We start from the raw sequence: 22,896 nt of genomic DNA on the forward strand, positions 1-22,896 counted from the left end.
TTGGAAGTAGTTTTTAGTTTGTTTTTAGTTTTAGTTATTTTAGGGGGATATCTGTGTGTGCAGGTGACTATTACTGTGCATAATTATTAGGCAACTTAACAAAAAACAAATATATACCCATTTCAATTATTTATTTTTACCAGTGAAACCAATATAACATTTCAACATTCACAAATATACATTTCTGACATTCAAAAACAAAGCAAAAACAAATCAGTGACCAATATAGCCACCTTTCTTTGCAAGGACACTCAAAAGCCTGCCATCCATGGATTCTGTCAGTGTTTTGATCTGTTCACCATCAACATTGCGTGCAGCAGCAACCACAGCCTCCCAGACACTGTTCAGAGAGGTGTACTGTTTTCCCTCCTTGTAAATCTCACATTTGATGATGGACCACAGGTTCTCAATGGGGTTCAGATCAGGTGAACAAGGAGGCCATGTCATTAGATTTTCTTCTTTTATACCCTTTCTTGCCAGCCACGCTGTGGAGTACTTGGACGCGTGTGATGGAGCATTGTCCTGCATGAAAATCATGTTTTTCTTAAAGGATGCAGACTTCTTCCTGTACCACTGCTTGAAGAAGGTGTCTTCCAGAAACTGGCAGTAGGACTGGGAGTTTAGCTTGACTCCATCCTCAACCTGAAAAGGCCCCACAAGCTCATCTTTGATGATACCAGCCCAAACCAGTACTCCACCTCCACCTTGCTGGCGTCTGAGTCGGACTGGAGCTCTCTGCCCTTTACCAATCCAGCCACGGGCCCATCCATCTGGCCCATCAAGACTCATTCTCATTTCATCAGTCCATAAAACCTTAGAAAAATCAGTCTTGAGATATTTCTTGGCCCAGTCTTGACGTTTCAGCTTGTGTGTCTTGTTCAGTGGTGGTCGTCTTTCAGCCTTTCTTACCTTGGCCATGTCTCTGAGTATTGCACACCAGATGTTGCAGCTCTGAAATATGGCCAAACTGGTGGCAAGTGGCACCTTGGCAGCTGCACGCTTGACTTTTCTCAGTTCATGGGCAGTTATTTTGCGCCTTGGTTTTTCCACACGCTTCTTGCGACCCTGTTGACTATTTTGAATGAAACGCTTGATTGTTCGAAGATCACGCTTCAGAAGCTTTGCAATTTTAAGAGTGCTGCATCCCTCTGCAAGATATCTCACTATTTTTGACTTTTCTGAGCCTGTCAAGTCCTTCTTTTGACCCATTTTGCCAAAGGAAAGGAAGTTGCCTAATAATTATGCACACCTAATATAGGGTGTTGATGTCATTAGACCACACCCCTTCTCATTACAGAGATGCACATCACCTAATATGCTTAATTGGTAATAGGCTTTCGAGCCTATACAGCTTGGAGTAAGACAACATGCATAAAGAGGATGATGTGGTCAAAATACTCATTTGCCTAATAATTCTGCACGCAGTGTATTGCTGGGTGACATGAACCCCCTTTTGCCGTGAATAAACCTTTGCTGTGCCTGGGTGACAGGGGCCTAAATCTCTCAAAATCCTCTGTTCTATTGCTGGGTGACATGAACCCCCTTTTGCCGTGAATGAACCCCTGCTCTGCATTGCTGACAGGGAACTAAATTTAGTGAAAACATCTGTTACTGATTGGAAGATGCGCGACTACAAGCGCACGCTGATGATAGCATTCCCACCTGACAGCGGGGGCACAGTGGAAGCACAAGGCGAAGGTAGAGGAGGAGGAAGAGGTCGCCAACGCAGCTGGGGCACCACCAGCACCTGAGAAGGCAGGGTTAGCATGGCCAAAATGTGGAAAAGCTTTGTCAGCCTTGGAGGTGCTGACCTGCCCTGCAGCCAGTGTATAGTGTGAACGTGTGTTTAGCACGGCAGAGAGCATTATCACAGGCCGCAGCCAATGTGGACAAGCTTACGTTTATTAAAATGAACCAGGCATTGATCCCACAGGACTTGTCCGTACCTTTTGCAGAATAGACATTTATACCAGCCTCAACCATCCATTCTTGTACTCAAGTGCACTTATTCTTTGTTTTATTTTGTTATATGTCCCAATATTTTGGGGGATACCCCAATTTAAAAATAAAAAATAACACAAATCAGTGTTGGCTACCTATTCCTCCTTCACCGCCGCTTCCACCTATACCGCCACGTCAACCTATACCGCCACATCCACCCATCCACCGCCTCCTCAACCTCCTACTCCTAGATCCAGATTGTTATTTTTAATTTTTCTGTATTTTATGTTATTTTAAGTCATTTCCCTATCCACATTTGTTTGCAGAACAGTTGCCATGCTCTTAAGAACATTTTAATGCCTTTTGCAGCCCTCTAGCCCTTTCCAGGACTATTTTAGAGCCATTTTAGTGCCCAAAAGTTCAGGTCCCCATTGACTTCAATGGGGTTCGGGTTCGGGGTCAAGTTCGGGTCCCGAACCCGAACTTTTTTTTCAAGTTCGGCCGAACTCGTCGAACCCGAACATCCAGGTGTCCGCTCAACTCTAATCATGTTACACATGTCAATACAAGTATATGGGGATGGGAAGGAGTGAGCAGCAGTGGCATGAGTGAGAATGGAAACGAGTGAGTATGGAAACAGAGACAGTAAAAAGACTGCACATCGATAGAGGTTTTTAGCTCAGCACAAGTGCTAAATTCACAACCAATACAGGTCAATGCCACTCTGTAATGTCCTTCATGATCCTGGTTTAAACTTCTGAGTGAGTCAGAAAAGGTTAGGAAAATCCTCTGCTTTCTTTGTGCAGTAGATGGCAGCTAGTCACCACCACCGCGTCTGAGAGATCTGCAAACTAGATGTTTAGCATGTACAGAGAAAAACTGCTACAAAATATCTCTGATACGATTGATATAATGTCCAGATATAGTGCTATTCCTCATGTACACACACTGTACTGTTAATTCATGCAAAATTTGTTGAAACTTCAGTGACACTTTAAGTCCAGCTTGGGGAGGGGTACTGGCTCACCTTAAAGGGCTTCTGTCACCCCACTAAAGTCATTTATTTATTTTTTGGCTACTTAAATTCCTTATACTGCGATATATCAATATATAATGCTCTTACTCATTTTCGTTCAGTAGTTTCTTCAAAAAACGGACTTTTATAATATGTAAATTACCTCTCTACCAGCAAGTAGGGCGGCTACTTGCTGGTAGCAGCCGCATCCTGCTTTCATAAAGACACCCCCTCCTCATGTTGATTGACAGGGCCAGCGAACGCGCTCGTCCTCTGACTGGCCCTGTCTGCATTTTAAATCTCACGCCTTCGCCGTACCGGTCTTCAGTCGGCGCAGGCGCACTGATAGGAGGACGCTCGCTCGGCCGCTCCTTCCTCAGTGCGCCTGCGCCGGGTGTAGATGTGAAGTCATCGGCGCAGGCGCATTGAGAATGGAGCGGCTGAGTGAGAGTCCTCCTCTCAGTGCGCCTGCGTCGACTGAAGACCGGTACAGCGAAGGCGCGAGATTTAAAACGCAGACAGGGCCAGTCAGAGGACGAGCGCATTCGCTGGCCCTGTCAATAAACATGAGGAGGGGGCATCTTTATGAGGAGGGGGCGTCTTTATGAAAGCAGGATGCGGCTGCTACCAGCAAGTAGCCACCCTACTTGCTGGTAGAGAGGTAATTTACATATTATAAAAGTCAGTTTTTTGAAGAAACTACTAAACGAAAATGAGTAAGAGCATTATATATTGATATATCGCAGTATAAGGAATTTAAGTAGCCAAAAAAAATATATATGACTTTAGTGGGGTGACAGAAGCCCTTTAAGGAGATCAGCTGTGTAAGGAGAAACAGTGGCAGTGCTCCATGTGAAAATAATCTCCTAGGCAAAAAGAAACCTCTCCCTAGCACCACCTTTTGGAAGTGTCTGCCTATGAGTTAAAGTCAGACTTTTTAACAAGCCTTGGGACATGACAAGGGAAAATAGCAAAGCCAGATATCCATCCAAAGACAGAAGTTTTGGGTTGCTTATCCCTCATCCATATGGAGTAGGATTATGGCTGGCTGAGTGAGATGCCTTGAATGCGGCTTAGGGGGGTACTAGCTCTCCTAAAGGAGACTAGCTGTGTACGTAATATGAAAAGAGGTTTCTCCCATGGAAAAGATAATCACTGCAAGCCACATACAATTGTTTAATTTGGGAGAACATATCTGTAATACAGTGCAGTATGGAGTATTTAGACTTTTTTAGGGGTGAGCCAGTTCAAAAAAGGTGGTGCTAGCTATAGAAGTTCTCTTTCTCTGGGAGTCCCTGGGAATTCAATATGCTTATTACATGAATAATAAATATGGGGTTTATGTGCACACATAGAAGATTACTTCTGTAAATATCAACTTCATTTGGCATTGAAAACCTCAATAAACTAATGATTTAAATTACTGCCAAATGAATTGCATTGGATGGTAGCAGCACATTTTCTCTCTTAACACCTAGAAATGTAGAAACTGTTTGAGTACATTTACTTGCCACTGGCAGTGCATTGGCAGTGCCCCAAAAACTAGTAGAAGAACTTGGCTCCTTGAGGTACACAGAGCTTTAGCTTTAATAATGTAAAGCTCATATACTTTGTCATGGATTTCTTGGCTATATTTGCTAATATCTAGAGACACTGGGTTATCATGGCTTTTACAACAGTTTTTTGTCACGGGAAATTTTCAACTCAATAAATTGGGAAGAAGACATGTTGGGATGTCATAATGAATACAAATGCATACAAATATAATTTGGTATTATACAACAGACAATGTGCTTTAGGAAATCCTGCTTTGATATTCTCTATTGAGGAATTTGAGTATGATTTTAGTAAGCATAGTGAATGATGCCAACTTATTGTGTCCAGTGTACAACCTCAGGCTTTCTCTGTGGAGGGAGAATTCATGTGCCACATAAGACCTTTTTATTTGTACTGGAAGAATATATCTACAAACCAGATTCCAAAAAAGTTGGGACACTATACAAATCGTGAATAAAAACTGAATGCAATGATGTGGAGGTGCCAACTTCAAATATTTTATTCAGAATAGAACATAAATCACGGAACAAAAGTTTAAACTGAGAAAATGTATCATTTTAAGGGAAAAATATGTTGAATCAGAATTTCAGGGTGTCAACAAATCCCCAAAAAGTTGGGACAAGGCCATTTTCACCACTGTGTGGCATCTCCCCTTCTTCTTACAACACTCAACAGACGTCTGGGGACCGAGGAGACCAGTTTCTCAAGTTTAGAAATAGGAATGCTCTCCCATTCTTGTCTAATACAGGCCTCTAACTGTTCAATCGTCTTGGGCCTTCTTTGTTGCACCTTCCTCTTTATGATGCGCCAAATGTTCTCTATAGGTGAAAGATCTGGACTGCAGACTGGCCATTTCAGTACCCGGATCCTTCTCCTACGCAGCCATGATGTTGTGATTGATGCAGAATGTGGTCTGGCATTATCTTGTTGAAAAATGCAGGGTCTTCCCTGAAAGAGATGACATCTGGATGGGAGCATATGTTGTTCTAGAACCTGAATATATTTTTCTGCATAGATGGTGCCTTTCCAGACATGCAAGCTGCCCATGCCACACGCACTCATGCAACCCCATACCATCAGAGATGCAGGCTTCTGAACTGAGCGTTGATAACAACTTGGGTTGTCCTTGTCCTCTTTGGTCCGGATGACATGGCGTCCCAGATTTCCAAAAAGAACTTCGAATCGTGACTCGTCTGACCACAGAACAGTCTTCCATTTTGCCACACTCCATTTTAAATGATCCCTGTCCCAGTGAAAATGCCTGAGCTTGTGGATCTTGCTTAGAAATGGCTTCTTCTATGCACTGTAGAGTTTCAGCTGGCAACGGCGGATGGTACGGTGGATTGTGTTCACTGACAATGGTTTCTGGAAGTATTCCTGAGCCCATTCTGTGATTTCCTTTACAGTAGCATTCCTATTTGTGGTGCAGTGTCGTTTAAGGGCCCGGAGATCACGGGCATCCAGTATGGTTTTACGGCCTTGACCCTTACGCAGAGATTGTTCCAGATTCTCTGAATCTTCGGATGATGTTATGCACAGTTGATGATGATAGATGCAAAGTCTTTGCAATTTTTCGCTGGGTAACACCTTTCTGATATTGCTCCACTATCTTTCTGCGCAACATTGTGGGAATTGGTGATCCTCTACCCATCTTGGCTTCTGAGAGACACTGCCACTCTGAGAAGCTCTTTTTATACCCAATCATGTTGCCAATTGACCTAATTAGTGTTAATTGGTCTTCCAGCTCTTCGTTATGCTCAAATTTACTTTTTCCAGCCTCTTATTGCTACTTGTCCCAACTTTTTGGGGATTTGTTGATACTGTGAAAATTGGAATCAACGTATTTTTCCTTTAAAATGATACATTTACTCGGATTAAACTTTTGATCTGTCATCTACGTTCTATTACAAATAAAATATTGACATTTGCCATCTCCACATCATTGCATTCAGTTTTTATTCACAATTTGTTTAGTGTCCCAACTTTTTTGGAATCCGGTTTGTATAATACAGTGCAGTACATAGTACCTACACACCATAAGGGAGTGATCTGCTAGCATCCATATCCATCCCTTACAAGGTTGTTATGTTGTAATATAATGCAACGGTATTCTGCCTTTGGTTGTGATAATATTGATGTGCTGAGACTGTATTACATTGTCTACGCTAACTGTACCCACAGAAGCAAGGCACCTCATTACACATATAGTAGAAGTTGGTTAACCTTTGATTTAATGGTGTCACCCTTCCTGTGGAAGTAAGAGGAGGTGTCAGTTAGAAGGGGACATTTTTTCTGGTGCCCTGCATAAAGGGTTGCCACCTTGTATAACAAATAAATACCGGCTGCGGGTATAAGGGGATGTGGTCTTACGGGGCATGATCATGGGGACATGGTCTTATCCAATTCCTACTTGGTCTGGATCCTTCATATATAAACGTTTTGTAACTTCCACTGTATGCAAATACACTGGTAAATCTGCCTTATTGTAGAAAGAACCCAGCCTATAAAGAGCTATGTACCTACAAGATCTTGTATGAATCAGACATGGACCACACTTGTCACTCCAGGACCACCACTCAGACCTAGATGTGCTGATATCTTTGTGTTTGTGGTCACAACAGGTGGAAAGCCAGAACACCTGCCCTCTAGAAAGAATAGTTGCCATGGGTAAGTTACTCTAAAACTCAGCATAGATAGGAGCCAGGATTGTGTGCCAAGTTCCTCCTGTGCTATGAATGGACTGAGCTCACACACACTCAAGGAAAAATAATGCTCTAGGCTCAGTGGAAGGAACTTACTATAGTTCCTTCCACCGCTCTCCTGCAGCCATCATATTGAGATTGCCTTGTGGGAGCGACCGGACAACCCATGTCCCAGTCAGCAGCAAGTCGAGAGGGTGCACTGTTACACAAGCCCTGGGGGGTGTATCTCACCTCAATAGTCCACTTGAGCACATCCTTCTTCAATTTTTGGCAAATGATCAGGAACTGGGTGGTGCTGTGCTGCCCACATGCGCAGAACTTGACAGAAAATATTACCAGCAATTATAATTGCCAGAAAAAAAAAATACAGGCACCAACCTTCGGAACAAGATACTGGCTAAGCCTGTGGAATACTGGCTAGGTGGCAATGGTATAGACAATGGCAGACACTAAGCAGACTGTGGAAGATAGAGGCTAGAAATGACAGGATCTTGAAGAAGATTGAAGTCTTTCTGGTTGTTGAAAGATACAACAAATAGTTTGAAAAATGAGTCCGGTAAAGAGAAGCCCTCAAGAGATATCACACAGACATAGCATCAGTTAGGCCCCAATAAATGTATCAATAAGACTGGTTGCCCACAAGCTAGGACAGAGCTAAAAAGACTCAGACTATGTGATGTGAATGGAGAAAGGGAAGACTGCATCTACACTAGGAGATTACTGATACAGAAATCAAAGTCTGTAGTTATTCTCATTCTGGTAGAAATAGTGGAATTGGTACAGGGAAAAACAAATCAAACAACTGTTCTACTGCTAAAGTGTGAGCATAACCACAACGCTTTCTACCTTAACTGGAGACTGTAGCCATTATACTTGTATACCATTTAAAGTGACAGTAACTGCCATGAATATTGTTCCTTTAAGTGATTTAAATTTTTCCTGTTGGCACCAAAATGTGTTTGCAGCATTACAGCCAGGTCACTTTGCCCCCCTTTAAGCTCTGAACTATGTGTCACACTCGTACCTGGGGTAATATAACATTCTTCAAAGTGGAGTAAGTGCCCATGCTTAGAAGTGTTGTATTTGTACAGTATTTTACCTACACCCTGAAATCTCAAGAATTTCACAAAACAAACATTGGTGCTGTTGGGTGCATTACTGGTGAAGCGATGGTGCACCAAACAGAGCACCACGCCCATGATGCACCAAAACTCTATTTGCAGAAAAATAAAAATAAGCATTTCTCAAGATCAGAGGATTATATTTTCAAGAAAGTTATAATGTTTGGGGCACCTACCCTAGATTCTGGTATGTACTGGAGGTGACATGCTCCCTTTAACTTACTATCTTACAGTTTTCTTTTTCATTTAATAAAGGTTATGAGTACATTAATAATTCAATAATTGTCTTCAGACACTTCAGTGGGAAACAGATAAAGCATTTGTTGTAGAGGCACTTAATTAGCAAAAGAAGTCACAAAAGAACAAAACTTAATATATGCTCACTAAATTGCAAATAATTCTATACAATTAAGTATCTTGTTAGTAGAAGCAACAGCAGCATAGCTGTAAAATATGCATAATTAGTCTTGCAAGATTTATGTATCAAAGTATTAATTTTCATGATGAAGAAGGATGAACAGGGACCTAATGTATACTATATTATTTTGCAGTATCACCTGCAAAATGGAGTAACCAAATCCCTATCTCAGGAGATGGTGGAAAGCTATCCCACTAGAAGAGATTCTGCTGAATCCTAAATTCCAATTTGCATACTAAGTGGTAGGCAATTAAGAGTGCCGTGTTTGTGTGAGGGGAGGCGGGGCTTTAATTATTTAAACCTGGCTCTCCTGCCCCCACTTGTCGGTTCGAATGCTTTCGAATCGGCTCATGGGTTGGCTGTCCTTCCAGAGAGGTCGCGTGTCTCGTTGTTAGTTCGTGTAGTCGGCGGCGTCGGGCTCATCGCTGCGGAGAATAGGTAGGCCGGGTGGCTGCACACCCGTCTCGTTATTTATGTCATGTCATGCTGCCGGGCATGCCCGCCGGTCCCCAGCCGCACCTGTGACTGCCCGCACTTCCGATCCGCTCCAGGCACCCCGCTCCCACATGCAGCGTCCCCCAGGCTAAACTGTACAACTGCCTCCTGACCTGTGGCTCCGTTGCGGCGAGTCACACTCCCGCTCTCATATCGTCGCACGCAGCGCAGCAGTCACGCCAGCCATCGGCTCCACAGTGCGGCTCACTGCCCTTTCGGTGCTCTAGCAGGTCCTGGTCTGAGAGAGGGCGACACCTACAGGCCATGCTGGTACTGAAGTCCAGGTACTGGGCTCCTTGCTCAGCACCAGTGGCTAGGCACTAAGGCAGGCGTCAGTTGGAAAAAAAAAATTTTTTAAGTATTAAATAAAAGAGGGTTCAAGGAAGGGGGATGGCCACTACGCCTTGCGCACGCAGCCTGGCCGCCCATAGCACATACGGTACGTCGGGAGTCAGTGGGTCGGTTTCGGGCGCAGCCGCGACAAGCCGGTGGTTAGCTAGGGAGCGGTTGCGTGGGTGAAGGGTCACTCAGCCGGGGTTCGCTCACTCACATGTCTGTCCTTGTTTATTCAGGTCCACAGGTGGTTGGCTACTTTGCGATACTGTGGGGTTTGTGGCTGTTATGGCCGCCAGGTGAGTCAGGTGTGGGGCGCATGCGTGGGCCACCCCCCTTTTTACTCCTGCGTGGGCTTAGGGGACTGGGTATGGTGGCCTATCAATGCTCAGGCCACTGGCGCATGTCTTGCAGGGTGGCGCCTACAGTCGTGGCCTTTCGTGGGAAGTTGAAATAATAAAAAATAAATAAATAAATAAATAATAAATAAAAAAAAAATATAGATATAAATTTTGTTTTGCCAGGTCTGTCACTACTACAGACTCGTTATAAAGCCCTGCCACGACTGCAGGCATCAGTCTGTCACGACTACAGACCCGTTATAAAGCCCTGCCACGACTGCAGGCATCAGTCTGTCACGACTACAGACTCGTTATAAAGTCCTGCCACGACTGCAGGCATCAGTCTGTCACGACTACAGACCCGCTCTAAAGCCCTGCCACGACTGCAGGCATCAGTCTGTCACGACTACAGACCCGCTCCAAAGCCCTGCCACGACTGCAGGCATCAGTCTGTCACGACTACAGACCCGTTATAAAGCCCTGCCACGACTGCAGGCATCAGTCTTTCACGACTACAGACTCGTTATAAAGTCCTGCCACGACTGCAGGCATCAGTCTGTCACGACTACAGACCCGTTATAAAGCCCTGCCACGACTGCAGGCATCAGTCTGTCACGACTACAGACCCGCTCTAAAACCCTGCCACGACTGCAGGCACAAATCTGTCATGACTACAGACTCATTATATAGGCCTGCCACGACTGCAGGCATTAGTCTCATGTCACAGACTCGTGAGGTAATACTACCACGTCTACAGGCGATGGTCCGTTACCGCTACTCTCGATGTAGGGTCCCCTCACGACTACAGGGGCTAGTCGGTCACATCCACAGACGCGGTCGCACTCCCGTTGACTACAGGCACTGGGTGGGCATCTACGGGTAGTTGCGTCACGACTACGCACGCGGGTCAGCCACGGCCTGGGAGGTCAGCCTTCACGGTCACAGGTAGGTCCGGTCAAGCTTCAGTCTCCCAGCGGGTTCCAGTCACAATAACCAGCCCCTAGGTGAGGGGGGGCACTCCCGCACCGGCGCACAATGCCAGGGAGCTGTGCGGCACCTCACGAGGCACACGGTTCAAACCAGCGGGGGCCGGGGCCCACGGTAAAGGAAGGGCTCCCTCTGATCCGGTGCACATTGCCAGGGAGTGGCGCTGCTCCCCATGCGGTACGAGTGTCCAGTCGGCGGTGGGTCGGCCCTAGCTGAGGAGGGGGGCTGGTGCATTCTGCCAGAGAGCAGCGTGAGCTCCCCACGCGGCTGGGGGGTAAAGGCTCCTCATCTTCAATAAAGTCTGGCATGGGCCGCCGTGCCGTTAGGTAGGCAGGGATGAGGGGAAGGAGTACTAGGCTCGGTCAGGGGGAGCAGATCATAGGCGGTGGCTGGCTTCCTGCTGCCGGCCGTACATAAGGTTCCAAGGGGGTTATTTAGGCACAGGATGTTAGTTAGTCTGTGCAGGAAACGACATGCTCTTCATGCTCGTACTCAGAGCTGTGCCCATACGGGAGCTGCTTAAGTGGTTTATAGTTTAAAAAAAATAAAATAAGATAATAATAATTTTGAGTCTCTCAAGCATGGCTTCTCCGTTTTAGGTTACATATATGACTCCTTCATTAGAGTCTCTCACGCATTGCTTCTCCGTTTTAGGTTTACACATATGTCTCCGCCATTAGAGTCTCTCACGCATGGCTTCCCCGTTTTAGGTTACACATATGACTCCGCCATTAGAGTCTCTCACGCATGGCTTCCCCGTGTGAGTTTTACACATATGACTCTGCCATTAGAGTCTCTCACGCATGGCTTCTCCGTTTTAGGTTACACATATGACTCCTTCATTAGAGTCTCTCACGCATGGCTTCTCCGTTTTAGGTTACACATATGACTCCGCCATTAGAGTCTCTCACGCATGGCTTCTCCGTTTTAGGTTACACATATGACTCCTTCATTAGAGTCTCTCACGCATGGCTTCTCCGTTTTAGGTTTACACATATGTCTCCGCCATTAGAGTCTCTCACGCATGGCTTCCCCGTGTGAGTTTTACACATACGACTCCGCCATTAGAGTCTCTCACGCATGGCTTCTCCGTTTTAGGTTTACACATAGGACTCCGCCATTAGAATCTTTCACGCATGGCTTCTCCGTTTAGGTTACACATTTGACTCCGCCATTAGAGTCTCTCACGCATGGCTTCTCCGTTTTAGATTACACATATGACTCCGCCATTAGATTCTCTCTCGCATGGCTTCTCCGTGTTAGGTTTACACATACGACTCCGCCATTAGAGTCTCTCACGCATGGCTTCTCCGTTTTAGGTTTGCACATATGACTCCGCCATTAGAATCTCTCACGCATGGCTTCTCCGTTTTAGGTTACACATATGACTCCGCCATTAGAGTCTCTCACGCATGGCTTCTCCGTTTTAGGTTACACAGATGACTCCGCCATTTGAGTCTCACGCATGGCTTCTCAGTTTTAGTTTTACACGCATGGCTCCGCCATTAGTCTCTCGTGCATGGCTTCTCCGCTTTAGGTTTACACACATGACTCCGCCATTAGAGTCTCTCACGCATGGAGGGAAAAAAAAAAAAGATTCACCAGGCCTCACCAGGCCCAGCTGCGCTGGGACTAGTCTCTCATCTCACCATAGCTGAGAGACTGATGGCCAATTCCTTGGCCAGTAATACTCTGAGGGCTTACAAGACAGCTTGGCGCCCGTTTCAGAGATATGAGAACACCTACCCGGCCGCTGGCCGGGGGCCTATCACTCACCTATTGGGCTTTGTCTGGGTTTTGCCACTCTCAATTAAACCTGTCCTATAGCATTGTTAACTATACATGGCAGGTATTCAGCACCATTGGTACATGCTACATCCGGACCTACCGTCACTCTTCTCCGCCCACCCGATCAAAGCGGTGTTGAAGGGTTTGCGCAAGATGTCTGTTGTGAAACGACATGTGCGTCAGCCATTTACCGGTAGCTTGTTCAGGCCGTGACAGACAAACTGCAGGGTAAACCGTTCGGGCCGCAGGTTAGCGCTCTGGTAGAAACAGCCTTGTACCTGGCCTTCCATGGATTCCTCAGGTCAGGCGAGCTTATGGGCACCAATACACTATGTCCTCACCTTGGCCTCGTCCAAGACGTCACGGCCGGGAGAATCGGTGGTGGTCAGATACTTTCCCACGGACAGCAGATGGTGTCCGGTGCAGGCCTTGGAGGCTTGGCTGTGTAGTATTTAGTCCAAGCGGCATGTTCTCCCGTACTCAAACTAGGCAATGCCCGGCTAAACCACCACGGCCTTTCTTACGTACATTCAGGTTTAGTTGACAGGTTCAGGGGTCGGTCCTCTCTGGATCACCGGACATTCCTTCCGCATGGGCGCGGCAGCTGCGGCGTCCATGCATAAGGTGCCAGTACATGTCATCAAACGGTTGGGTCGTCGCAGTTCCGCGTGTTCCATGCGTTATATCCTGGATCCTTATACGAAATATCACTGGCTTTCGAGTTTGGTTTTGTAGTTTCTGTTATCAAGTTTTTTCAAACTCCTATGCATGGTTCTTTTGGCCCCTTTAGGCTACCCTTCGATAAGCAGTTCCGGCATAACTCAGCTGCTTCTAGGTGGGGGGGGGGGGAGTATAGGCTTAGGTAGGGGACCCTCTCATTATGAGCCGATCCGAGCACAAGTGGTAGGCAATTAAGAGTGCCGTGTTTGTGTGAGGGGAGGCGGGGCTTTAATTATTTAAACCTGGCTCCCCTGCCCCCACTTGTCGGTTCGAATGCTTTCGACCCACCCAGAAGCCCTCCCTTCTTCTCAGGACTCATCATTGGTGTGGCCCCCTTTAGGCTACCCTTCGATAAGCAGTTTCGGCATAACTCTGCTGCTTCTAGGTAGGGGGGGGAGTATAGGCTTAGGTAGGGGACCCTCTCATTATGAGCCGATCCGAGCACAAATGTAAGGGATTTAAAGAATTTTCAAAATCAACACAATTCTTTAAATGTTGGGAACTACAGGCAGCACTCTCAGCCTGCTGAGCACAGTGCAGAGATGGGATTAGAAAGCATTGCATGGACAATATCCAGTTATGGAATACATTCTTTATATGCAAAACTGTCAAATTAGCCAGCATTCATTCACTCTGGAGCAAATTAAAATCGAATGCCCAAACCTTCTTGAAGATCTACGAGAAATACATTTAAAGAAGCAAGCCAGTTTTTTTTTTCTTTGCCTATATAGTACAGGATAGACCATTGCTAATAATAATAATAAGATATAAGCTCTTGTGTATACCTATTTTATTTGAGGTGCAATTTGTGGGTTGTCTGCCATCTTTATTCCCCTCAGATATGGTTTTCCTAATGGATCCTACATTTCCCATCATGCCTGGCTTTGCAGAGACAGAGGGGATAGAGTCTCACCACATTGCACTGGCCTGTGTAATGGCAGCTATGACAGATCAGCTGCTTTCCTCTCACACTGCAGGGTCTCTATGTTCTCCTATGTCTGCCCTTTCTTCCCTGTCATCTCTCTCTCCCCTGTCAGCTCTTACATGCAGGTGGCAGGGAGACCATTGTGAAGCTACATCCCTTAGAATTACGCTCAGGGGCCTAGCTAAAGGCAAATGGTGCTGGTACAAGAGTCCAGCTTGGGCCCCCTTTCCCTCAGTACATTGTGGCAAGGGGAAGGGGTGCACCTAACCTAACCAGGGTTGCCAACCACAAAATAGATGACTTTTTTCTTGTGTCCATGAAATAATTGATGTGTCTGTACATTATTTTTTTTAGGCCAGTGGTACTTGACCAGATTATTTTTGTGCCAATTATCATTTTACACTTCACAATAAATGCTGGTAATGCGGTGTTATCAGTATACTAAGCTATATACATGTATTACTTATGATCTTCATAATTCATGATGGTTGTTTTTGATTTTGGGATAAGTTGTCCAGAAAAATAAATGCTAGTTGGCAATTGAACCTAACCCCTCCCCTCCAGCCCTACTGTAAGGCCAGAAACACATGAGCGAATTGAATGCTATAAACTCGCAATGTGTGTCAATGAGAGGTCCTGCTCTGGCCTCTGCTTCTCTGACAGGATCGTACAGCATTATACTGATTTATAATGCTGTGTAACCCTTAGAGTTCTGAAATCTATTGTATTAAACTGACTTAATGCTGTCAGTGTAATACAGTACAATCCAGGATTCTAAAGCCACCTGCACAGGTTGCGTTTTTTCTGTGCGTAATCCAGTGCACAAATCTCATGCACACTTTGCAGATTTTTTTCTGTGCGGAAATTGACCTGCATTGAAGATTTCCGAATCTGCAACATGTCAATTATGTTTGCGGTTTTAGCTGCGACTTCACCCTTTTCAATGGAATAGTGAGATCTTCGGCAAAACTGCATTTCATCCACACCAAAATCTGCAACTAGAAATTACGGATTTTGCTGCAGATATACTGAAAAAACGCAAAGAAATCCACACAGAAAGTGCTGTGTGATCCTGTCAGGGAAGCAGCGGCCAGAACAGGACCTCTTACTGACACACTGTGCGAGTTTATCGCATTCAACGTGCAAATGTGTGTCTGGCCTTAAAGACATACTTGAAAAACATTACATACAGCAATACAAAACATACAGGTTAATACAGTACCGCATACCTCTTACATCCAATGACGTCTCCTCTGATGTACAGTAGATGTTCTCTTTCCTTATCTTCTCCATTCAGACCAGACAACCATGATTTCTTTCAACCATCTCTTGTCTCTGCATCTCTTGAGAATGACAAACAGACATCTTAGTTACCTACTTCCATCATCCTCCCACCTTCTGAACACCCCATCCTGTGCCCGCTGTGCTCCAATATACTAAACTGCAGATACGGTCCCCCTAAAAATACTAGTACCACACAATTAGTGCCCCCTTCAATAACTGGCACACAGTGCCCTAAATAATAACTGTGCTTGGCAAACAGTGTCCCTGACTCTAATAGTGTAAATATAATTTCCCCAAAAAGTAATTGTGCTAAGCTGATACTGTGCCAGGGTGCCCCTCACAGTAATAGTGTGTCCAAAAGTCCCACCTATAGAAATGATGTGCCAAAGTGCACGTAGTGTTAACAGTGTCCTCAATAGTAATAATGCCCCCATTGTGCCCAAACTAGTAATCATGTTTCCCATAGAAACCCAGTAGTAATAATTCTCATTATAATGTGTGCCAAGTACAAAAATACCCGTTTATAATGTGCACCAGTACAAAAAATATACCCCATTACAATGTGCGCTAGTACAAAAAATACCCCCCTTTAAGGCGTGCCAGTGCAAAAAATACCCCTTATGATACATGTCAGTGCAAAAAATACCCCCTTATAATGTGTGCCAGTGCAAAAAATGCTCCCTTAATATGTGCACCAGTACAGAAAATGCCCCCCTTAGTGCCCCCAGTAGAGCCAATGTCCCCAAAGCAACCCCCATAATTTAGGCCAGTACAAGAACATGTCTCCTTATGTGTGCCAGTACAAAAATGCCCCTCCCATGGTTTCTCAAAAGCATGATGCAAAAGAAAAAACAATAAACTTAAATACTTATCTCCGCTGTGATACAGACCTCTTCCGGTCTCTGCCCGGAGCTGTACAATGCCCGGTTCAGTCGGCACAATCATTATTGCTTCATTGCGCTGCCTGTCTCTAATAGGCTACAGGCACTAGGCCTGAAGCCTGTGAAAGGTAATGGCAGGGCATGGAGACATCGCTCTCTAACTGCATAGCCATCCTGAGGACAAATATACATAATCGGCTGTGCGTAACTGACAAGGCCCCTCTGTGGGTCCTCAAGGCTTAGGGGCCTGGTCTCAGTTGTGACCACTGATGGCAAAGAAATGTCTTTGCAATTAATGAGACAATTGCCTCGCAAATGAACACCATGTAATGCTCCTTTCCCTGTGGTGGCACCTAAGAGGAAATATACACTTGCTCTTTTTTCTCCTTCCAGATTACAGCATATCATTTTACTTTGATGCAGCATTAACTAGGAGCCCGATCACATGACACTGTTCAGTCAGCGCGGTCTATTTATTCCTTTAGTTTTATCCTCAGGATAGGTTACCAGTATTAGATCAGAGGGGGTCTGACTCCCTGCACCCCCACTAATCAGCTGTTTGAAAGGGTCATGGCACTTGTGCGAGCCCTGCTTCCTCTATGCTTTACCTGTCCATCGATTCCTTTGCAGTGGAGGTACAGTGTAACTGACAAGTACTAGTCCCATTTAATTCAATAGGACAAGCAATTGTAATTACCCTCGCCGATCTGATACTGATGACCTATTACTCCACTGCACAATCCTTTTAATTTGCCACTAACTGAAGGTTAGGGCTCATGCACATGGCAGACTTCTGTCCATGGAGCCATACAGGCTCTGTACACTACAGGCTCAGATTCTGTATTTAGAGATATTGTCTCCTAGAAGCAAACCTTTTAGGGGAGAATGGCTCCATACATATGGTGTTGAATGGTACAATCCATCAGAAGGTCTATGGATGCCTTATATTAGCATCCTGTACAAAACAGTACAAGCAATACAGCTGTGTGTGATCATGCTCAACTCCACAGATGCGTCTACCCTTGCCTTTGATCAAATTTGATTACAGACTCCAAAAAGAAAACAAAAACAAAATTGACATAATATTGTTACATGCTAGCAATACCCTTGAAAGGCTGTAATTCACAATATGACCACTGGGTGATCACACATAGACATATAGGATAGACATCTTGTGACAGAATATCATGATAATTTTTGAAAGCAGGTCATATTGCGCCATTAATCTTGGGATAATTTATGTTCAGTCAAGAGGTAAGGAAGGGCACATCTGCACAATTTCCTTCAACTACTAATAGCGAGCTATTACAAACTATCCAAAGTTCTAAACTATTCTGTAGAAACGATAAAATCAGGATTGTACTGTGATAATAGCCTTAAAAATGTAAAGGGAAAATAATAACAATTATAATAATAATATTAATCACAAAGTGCAAAGTGTGAGTCTTTTTTCCAGCCTGATGAAGAAAAGACTGTAGAAAAAATAATAACCTGAGAAATAGCATTAAGTGCCACGCTCATTTACTTTCCTCGTGTGTCTGAATCCATGCTTATTTCTTTCATCATTGGATATCACATAATATTTAACCAGTTAACAGAACAATAAAAAAGAACAGAGAGGTTGCTTCATAGTACAAAACCATCTACATAGCCTATTGGAAACGTGCACTTTATGGTGGACAAATAAAGGCACAAGACTGATCATGTGTTTTATTAGGGCACTATGAGTATTGCTGCATATGTGTTGGGAACAACAGATTAAGCAGCTAGTGATGGACTGTTACTAACTCATCTGTGTCGATGCTTTCTGGTTTAATATGGTTAAACCATGTGTATTGAATTGATTACTTACCTGCATCCCAGCACTCTGGCCCCAAAATGGCCACTGATAAAGGGTCCACTGACCAGTACCATCCATTGGCAGCCTCCACTAACCAACACTATGGATGGACAGAGAAACTAGCTCATGAGCAGTCTGTCTGCAGTGGGCTACCCACATGTACCAAATAGATACTACATAGCTAATTACATCTGTGTCATGGATCTGTGGTTGCCTCCATCACTATGTATCTTCAGGGTGGCAGTGCATGTAAGCACATGGTCCATTTAAAGGGGTTGTCTCACCATTACATTATGAACCATTATGCCCCATGACAAAAATGTATCCCTAATCCACAGAAAAGGGATGTGTCTGATCAGCAGGGGTGCGAACACTGAGGCTGCCGCTCATCTTCAGAATGGAGGCGCGTGTTCGCTCATTTACACTCGGCTATCTCTGGCAGTACCGTAGAGTGGAGCAGCGGACACACCTGCTTGTCTGTCGCTCCATACAAACAGATGGACCTTGGCCCCCAATCTAGTGATCGGTGAAGGCCCAAGAGACCAGACCCCCGCCAACCAGACACTTTTTCCCTATCCAGAGGATAGAGGGTAAGTTGTTGTCATGGGACAACCCCATTAATTGTCATATGTATATGGACCATAAAGAATTAGGCATATTAGCAATTTACATGCTGTTAAAAAATTATCCAGTGAAGAGTTGGCCTTTACCTATGTAGTGTGGTGCCACCTAGTGGTCAAAGTAAATAACAATGTGCATGTCCATCTACTGAGCTGAGTACTGCTGTTCGTGCATGCTCAGTCACCATCTCCACTGCCAGGTCTCTGGTCTCTGGTGATATGAGCTCCAGTGCAGTGAACACAGGGCAGAAAGCTATTACTATTCTCTGCTATGCACTGAACAGAGGATCACTATGAAGACACCTGGCTGTGAGGGAAGTAACTAAGCATGGGTGACCGGCAGCACTTAGCCTAGTTGTAATGGTTTTCTCCTGATGTAGTGGTTTATGCCGAACAATAACTCTTTATGCCCACCTCATAATCTATGTCTGTAAGAGGAGAAATATGAGGCTGTTTTCAGACTAATTCAAGCTGTATCCTTCTTAAAGATCAACATAACCTAATTGTAAAGGATCCTGGGATCCTAGATGGTCATCCTAATCTAAAGGGACCATAAAGAGAGGAGAGCAATGTACGCCATTTTAAACTGATTTCAGGATTATCAAAGTACACACTGAGGAACCAAATTTTTTGAAAATTCAGATATAGGCTTTGTGGAAAAGTATTGTAAGGCTAAGATCACAGTTTATGTTCGGGGTTGAGAGGGGTTAAACTGCACATAGTCTGTACTTGGCACCTTTGCTATATAAAACATTTGTGACATTCAGTCTAGGAACCCCCTTGTACATACATTATTAGTAGTAGAGCCATTGTCTCAGCAGTGTCACCATTCCTGCATTAGATGATGATACTAGGAACGGTGTTGACATGACCTGATATCCTGCACTCACTTGACAATGGACACTTCAGTACTAGAAGCATTTCATGGCAGTGTCACAATGCGCTCTGTGCGTGTTTCCAGGAGGCGGGGATGGCCGAGGTGCGCCTGCGTCATCAGTGTGTGCGGCATCGCCCGTTCCCGGGCTGAGTGCCGAGCTGATCACTCGGCGCTCGGCTGTATTGGAACTCAGGAGTCATGTGACGCTGGCCACATCACATGACTCCACTAGCGCCCTTTTTAAACAGGCAATCTGCTGGCCACAGATTGCCTGTTATTAAGGTCCTTCCTGCGATTCCTCACTTGGTTTGTTTGGCTCCTGCTCGTGTTTATACTACCCGTCTGTCTCATCCCTTGGTCTTGGCGTTCCCTCCTGGTTTTGACTTTGGCTTCCTCCTGACGATCCTCCGCTTGCTTCTCTGGTACCGTGCTGCTCTCTTGGTTTCTGACTAGGCTTGTTTGATTACTCTGTTGCATGTATTGTCTGTCTTCCCTGCACTTATCCTAGCTGAGGGTTTGTCGACCGGTTGTCCCCTGTCACTAGGAGTTGCGAGGCAAGTAGGCAGGGACAGGGGCGCGGGTTGAGCTCAGTGGTCACTTCTCCTCCCCCTGTGTATGTGACAGGCAGCATTTCTAAGTGAGGTTGAGATACTGTATGTCCATTTAACAATGTTTGGCGCCTCTGGTGTGTGTGTGTGTGGGCATTAAGCTCATGAGTGAAAGTGAGAATGAATGAAAGTCTGGGCCCTAGACAGAAGCATGCTGGGGACTATGAGAGAAAGTAGCCAAAGGAGTGGCAGAGGTCTCCATGTGAGGGCAATATAAAATAGAGAGATGGGTCCTGGAGGTGAATACCCTCAGAGAGGTCACTCAGAGATTATAAGAGACACACAAAGGCTGGTGAGTATGCAAGTCTGCTGCCAGGCAGCCAGCAGGAACGTAGCTATAGGAGAAGCAGGGGAAGCACAAGGGGCCCCCTCAGGAGTTGGACTAAAAGATTTTATTGTCAGGGCCCCCTCAACAGTAGTATACTATGACATTATATACAGTGACACTGTAGGAAATTGACGGAGCGGCTGCTGGGCCTTGTCTTAGAGCTCAATCTTGACTAGCCACAGGAGTGGGGGTTGCACATGAGTTGGGGGTTGTGAAGAAGAGTTGCTGGGGCAGGGGGGTGGCATTCAAAGATTTGCTGTGTGGCCCAGTCAGTTCTAGTTATGCGACTGGTAGCCAGTGACTGCATATTATACTGATGCATCGTTCCAACAATTTCAGTATTGCATTAGAATAGGTTGCAATTGGAGGATGGAAGGACTGCACTCGGAATACAAAAGTGTTGTTGATGTGTACACAGTTTTGATTGGTCAGGATGATTATTGAAATGACTCCAAAGTGCAGAGGGACCAGTGCAAAGTATACAAGATGCTGGCTGAAGAGGACTTTTAACTTTAACTTTAGGCAACTGTTCTTCTGTTAAAGAATATTTACCCACAAAGTGTGTGAGAAACCATCAAACCTGAGTACGTCATTTACAGACTCTAACCAATATGGTTGTGTGCCACTGAAAGTGACAGCAACTGCTCCGAATCTTGTGCCTCAACGTGAGAACATAAATAGTTCATGTTTACACCAAAGTGTCTCTGACGTATAGTGCCCCTTTCATGCATACATCAGGGAATTTCCTGTCCTTTATGACAAGAGCCTTAAAGGGGTTGTCTCATCATGGACAATGGGGGCATATCGCTAGGATATGCCCCCATTGTCTTATAGGTGGGGATCCGCAAGTGAAGGAGGGCGCACTGTGCATGCACAGATGCCCTCCATTCATTTTCTATGGGGCGGCTGAAAATAGCCGAGCGCTGGCTATTTCTGTCGGCCCCATAGAAATGAATGGGAGCGGGGGCCCCGCATGTGTGGGACGCTCCCATTTACTTCTATGGGGAGCCGGCTTGGTGATGGCTGGACCAGAGTCCTCCAGCCACCACCTTGCGGGGCTCTGTTCTGGATATAGGTGGGGGTCCCAGCGATGGGACCCGCACCTATAAGACAATGGGGGCATATCCTAGCGATATGCCCCCATTTTCCATGATGAGACAACCCCTTTAAGCCGAACAGCAGCAGTATGAATCTTCAGTATGAATGGTATTACTCTATGGTGAACACCACCAGTGGATGATCCAAATTTTACCAGATCTACTGCTAAAACAAGGTTAATCTAACAAAATAAGATATATGCATGTGTCCAGTAAAGTTGACCTTTTCTTGTCAAAAATAAAAATAAACACTAACAAAGAAAACCAAGGGCACAGGTTTAGGAGTAAGTTCTATGGGGATTTACTGAAAAAAAGCAATGTTCTTCACTACTAATACGGAATCCAATGTAGGTCATTCAGACTTTCAGATTCAGTAAAGAGCCAAATGATTAAAACTCTTTCAGGCTTGTAAAGTGCAGGTTCGGGTTCCATATAAATGGAGCCATTGTGTTTTAGTGTATCTGCTCAGCATACACAATGCAAAAGAGTTTCTGAACATTAAGATATCAAGTTCATGTCAGAGGAGATCAGCATATATCACTGTAACTTAGCTGATGTTCATTCAAAGAAAGAATAAGAAGTAACATATTCTGAAACATTCTTGTGAAGAAAAGGAATTTCGTTTGCTCTGAATAAATCAGTGCGATTACGCCTGTAAGGCTACTTTCACACTAGTGTTTTAGTTTTCCGGTATTGAGATCCGTCCTAGGGGCTCAATACAGGAAAAAAATGTTTCAGTTTTGTCCCCATTCATTTAGTTTTCCGGTATTGAGATCCGTCCTAGGGGCTCAATACAGGAAAAAAATGTTTCAGTTTTGTCCCCATTCATTTAGTTGTGTTCCCATACCGGAGAGCAAACCGCAACATGTTGTAGCTTGCTTGCCGTCCTGGGATGCGGAGCAAGACGGATCCGTTTTCTCTGCCACAATGGAAAACGGATGCAGATGGTTGTATTATCAGTAACGGAAGCATTTTTGCTGAACCCTGCTGAATCCAGTAAAAATGCTAGTGACAAAGT

The 22,896-nt window shown here is 45.0% G+C and overlaps 1 protein-coding gene across 3 annotated transcripts in view; it reads right to left on the bottom strand.

Annotated features, from left to right (window-relative positions):
• TMEM232 (transmembrane protein 232) overlaps window positions 1-22,896 on the bottom strand; it is a 286,864-nt gene that overhangs the window by 7,907 nt on the left and 256,061 nt on the right. The gene's annotated exons all lie outside the window — the stretch shown is intronic.

Source organism: Bufo bufo, chromosome 2 (assembly GCF_905171765.1).
Source record: "Bufo bufo chromosome 2, aBufBuf1.1, whole genome shotgun sequence".
Classification (NCBI taxonomy): domain Eukaryota; kingdom Metazoa; phylum Chordata; class Amphibia; order Anura; family Bufonidae; genus Bufo; species Bufo bufo.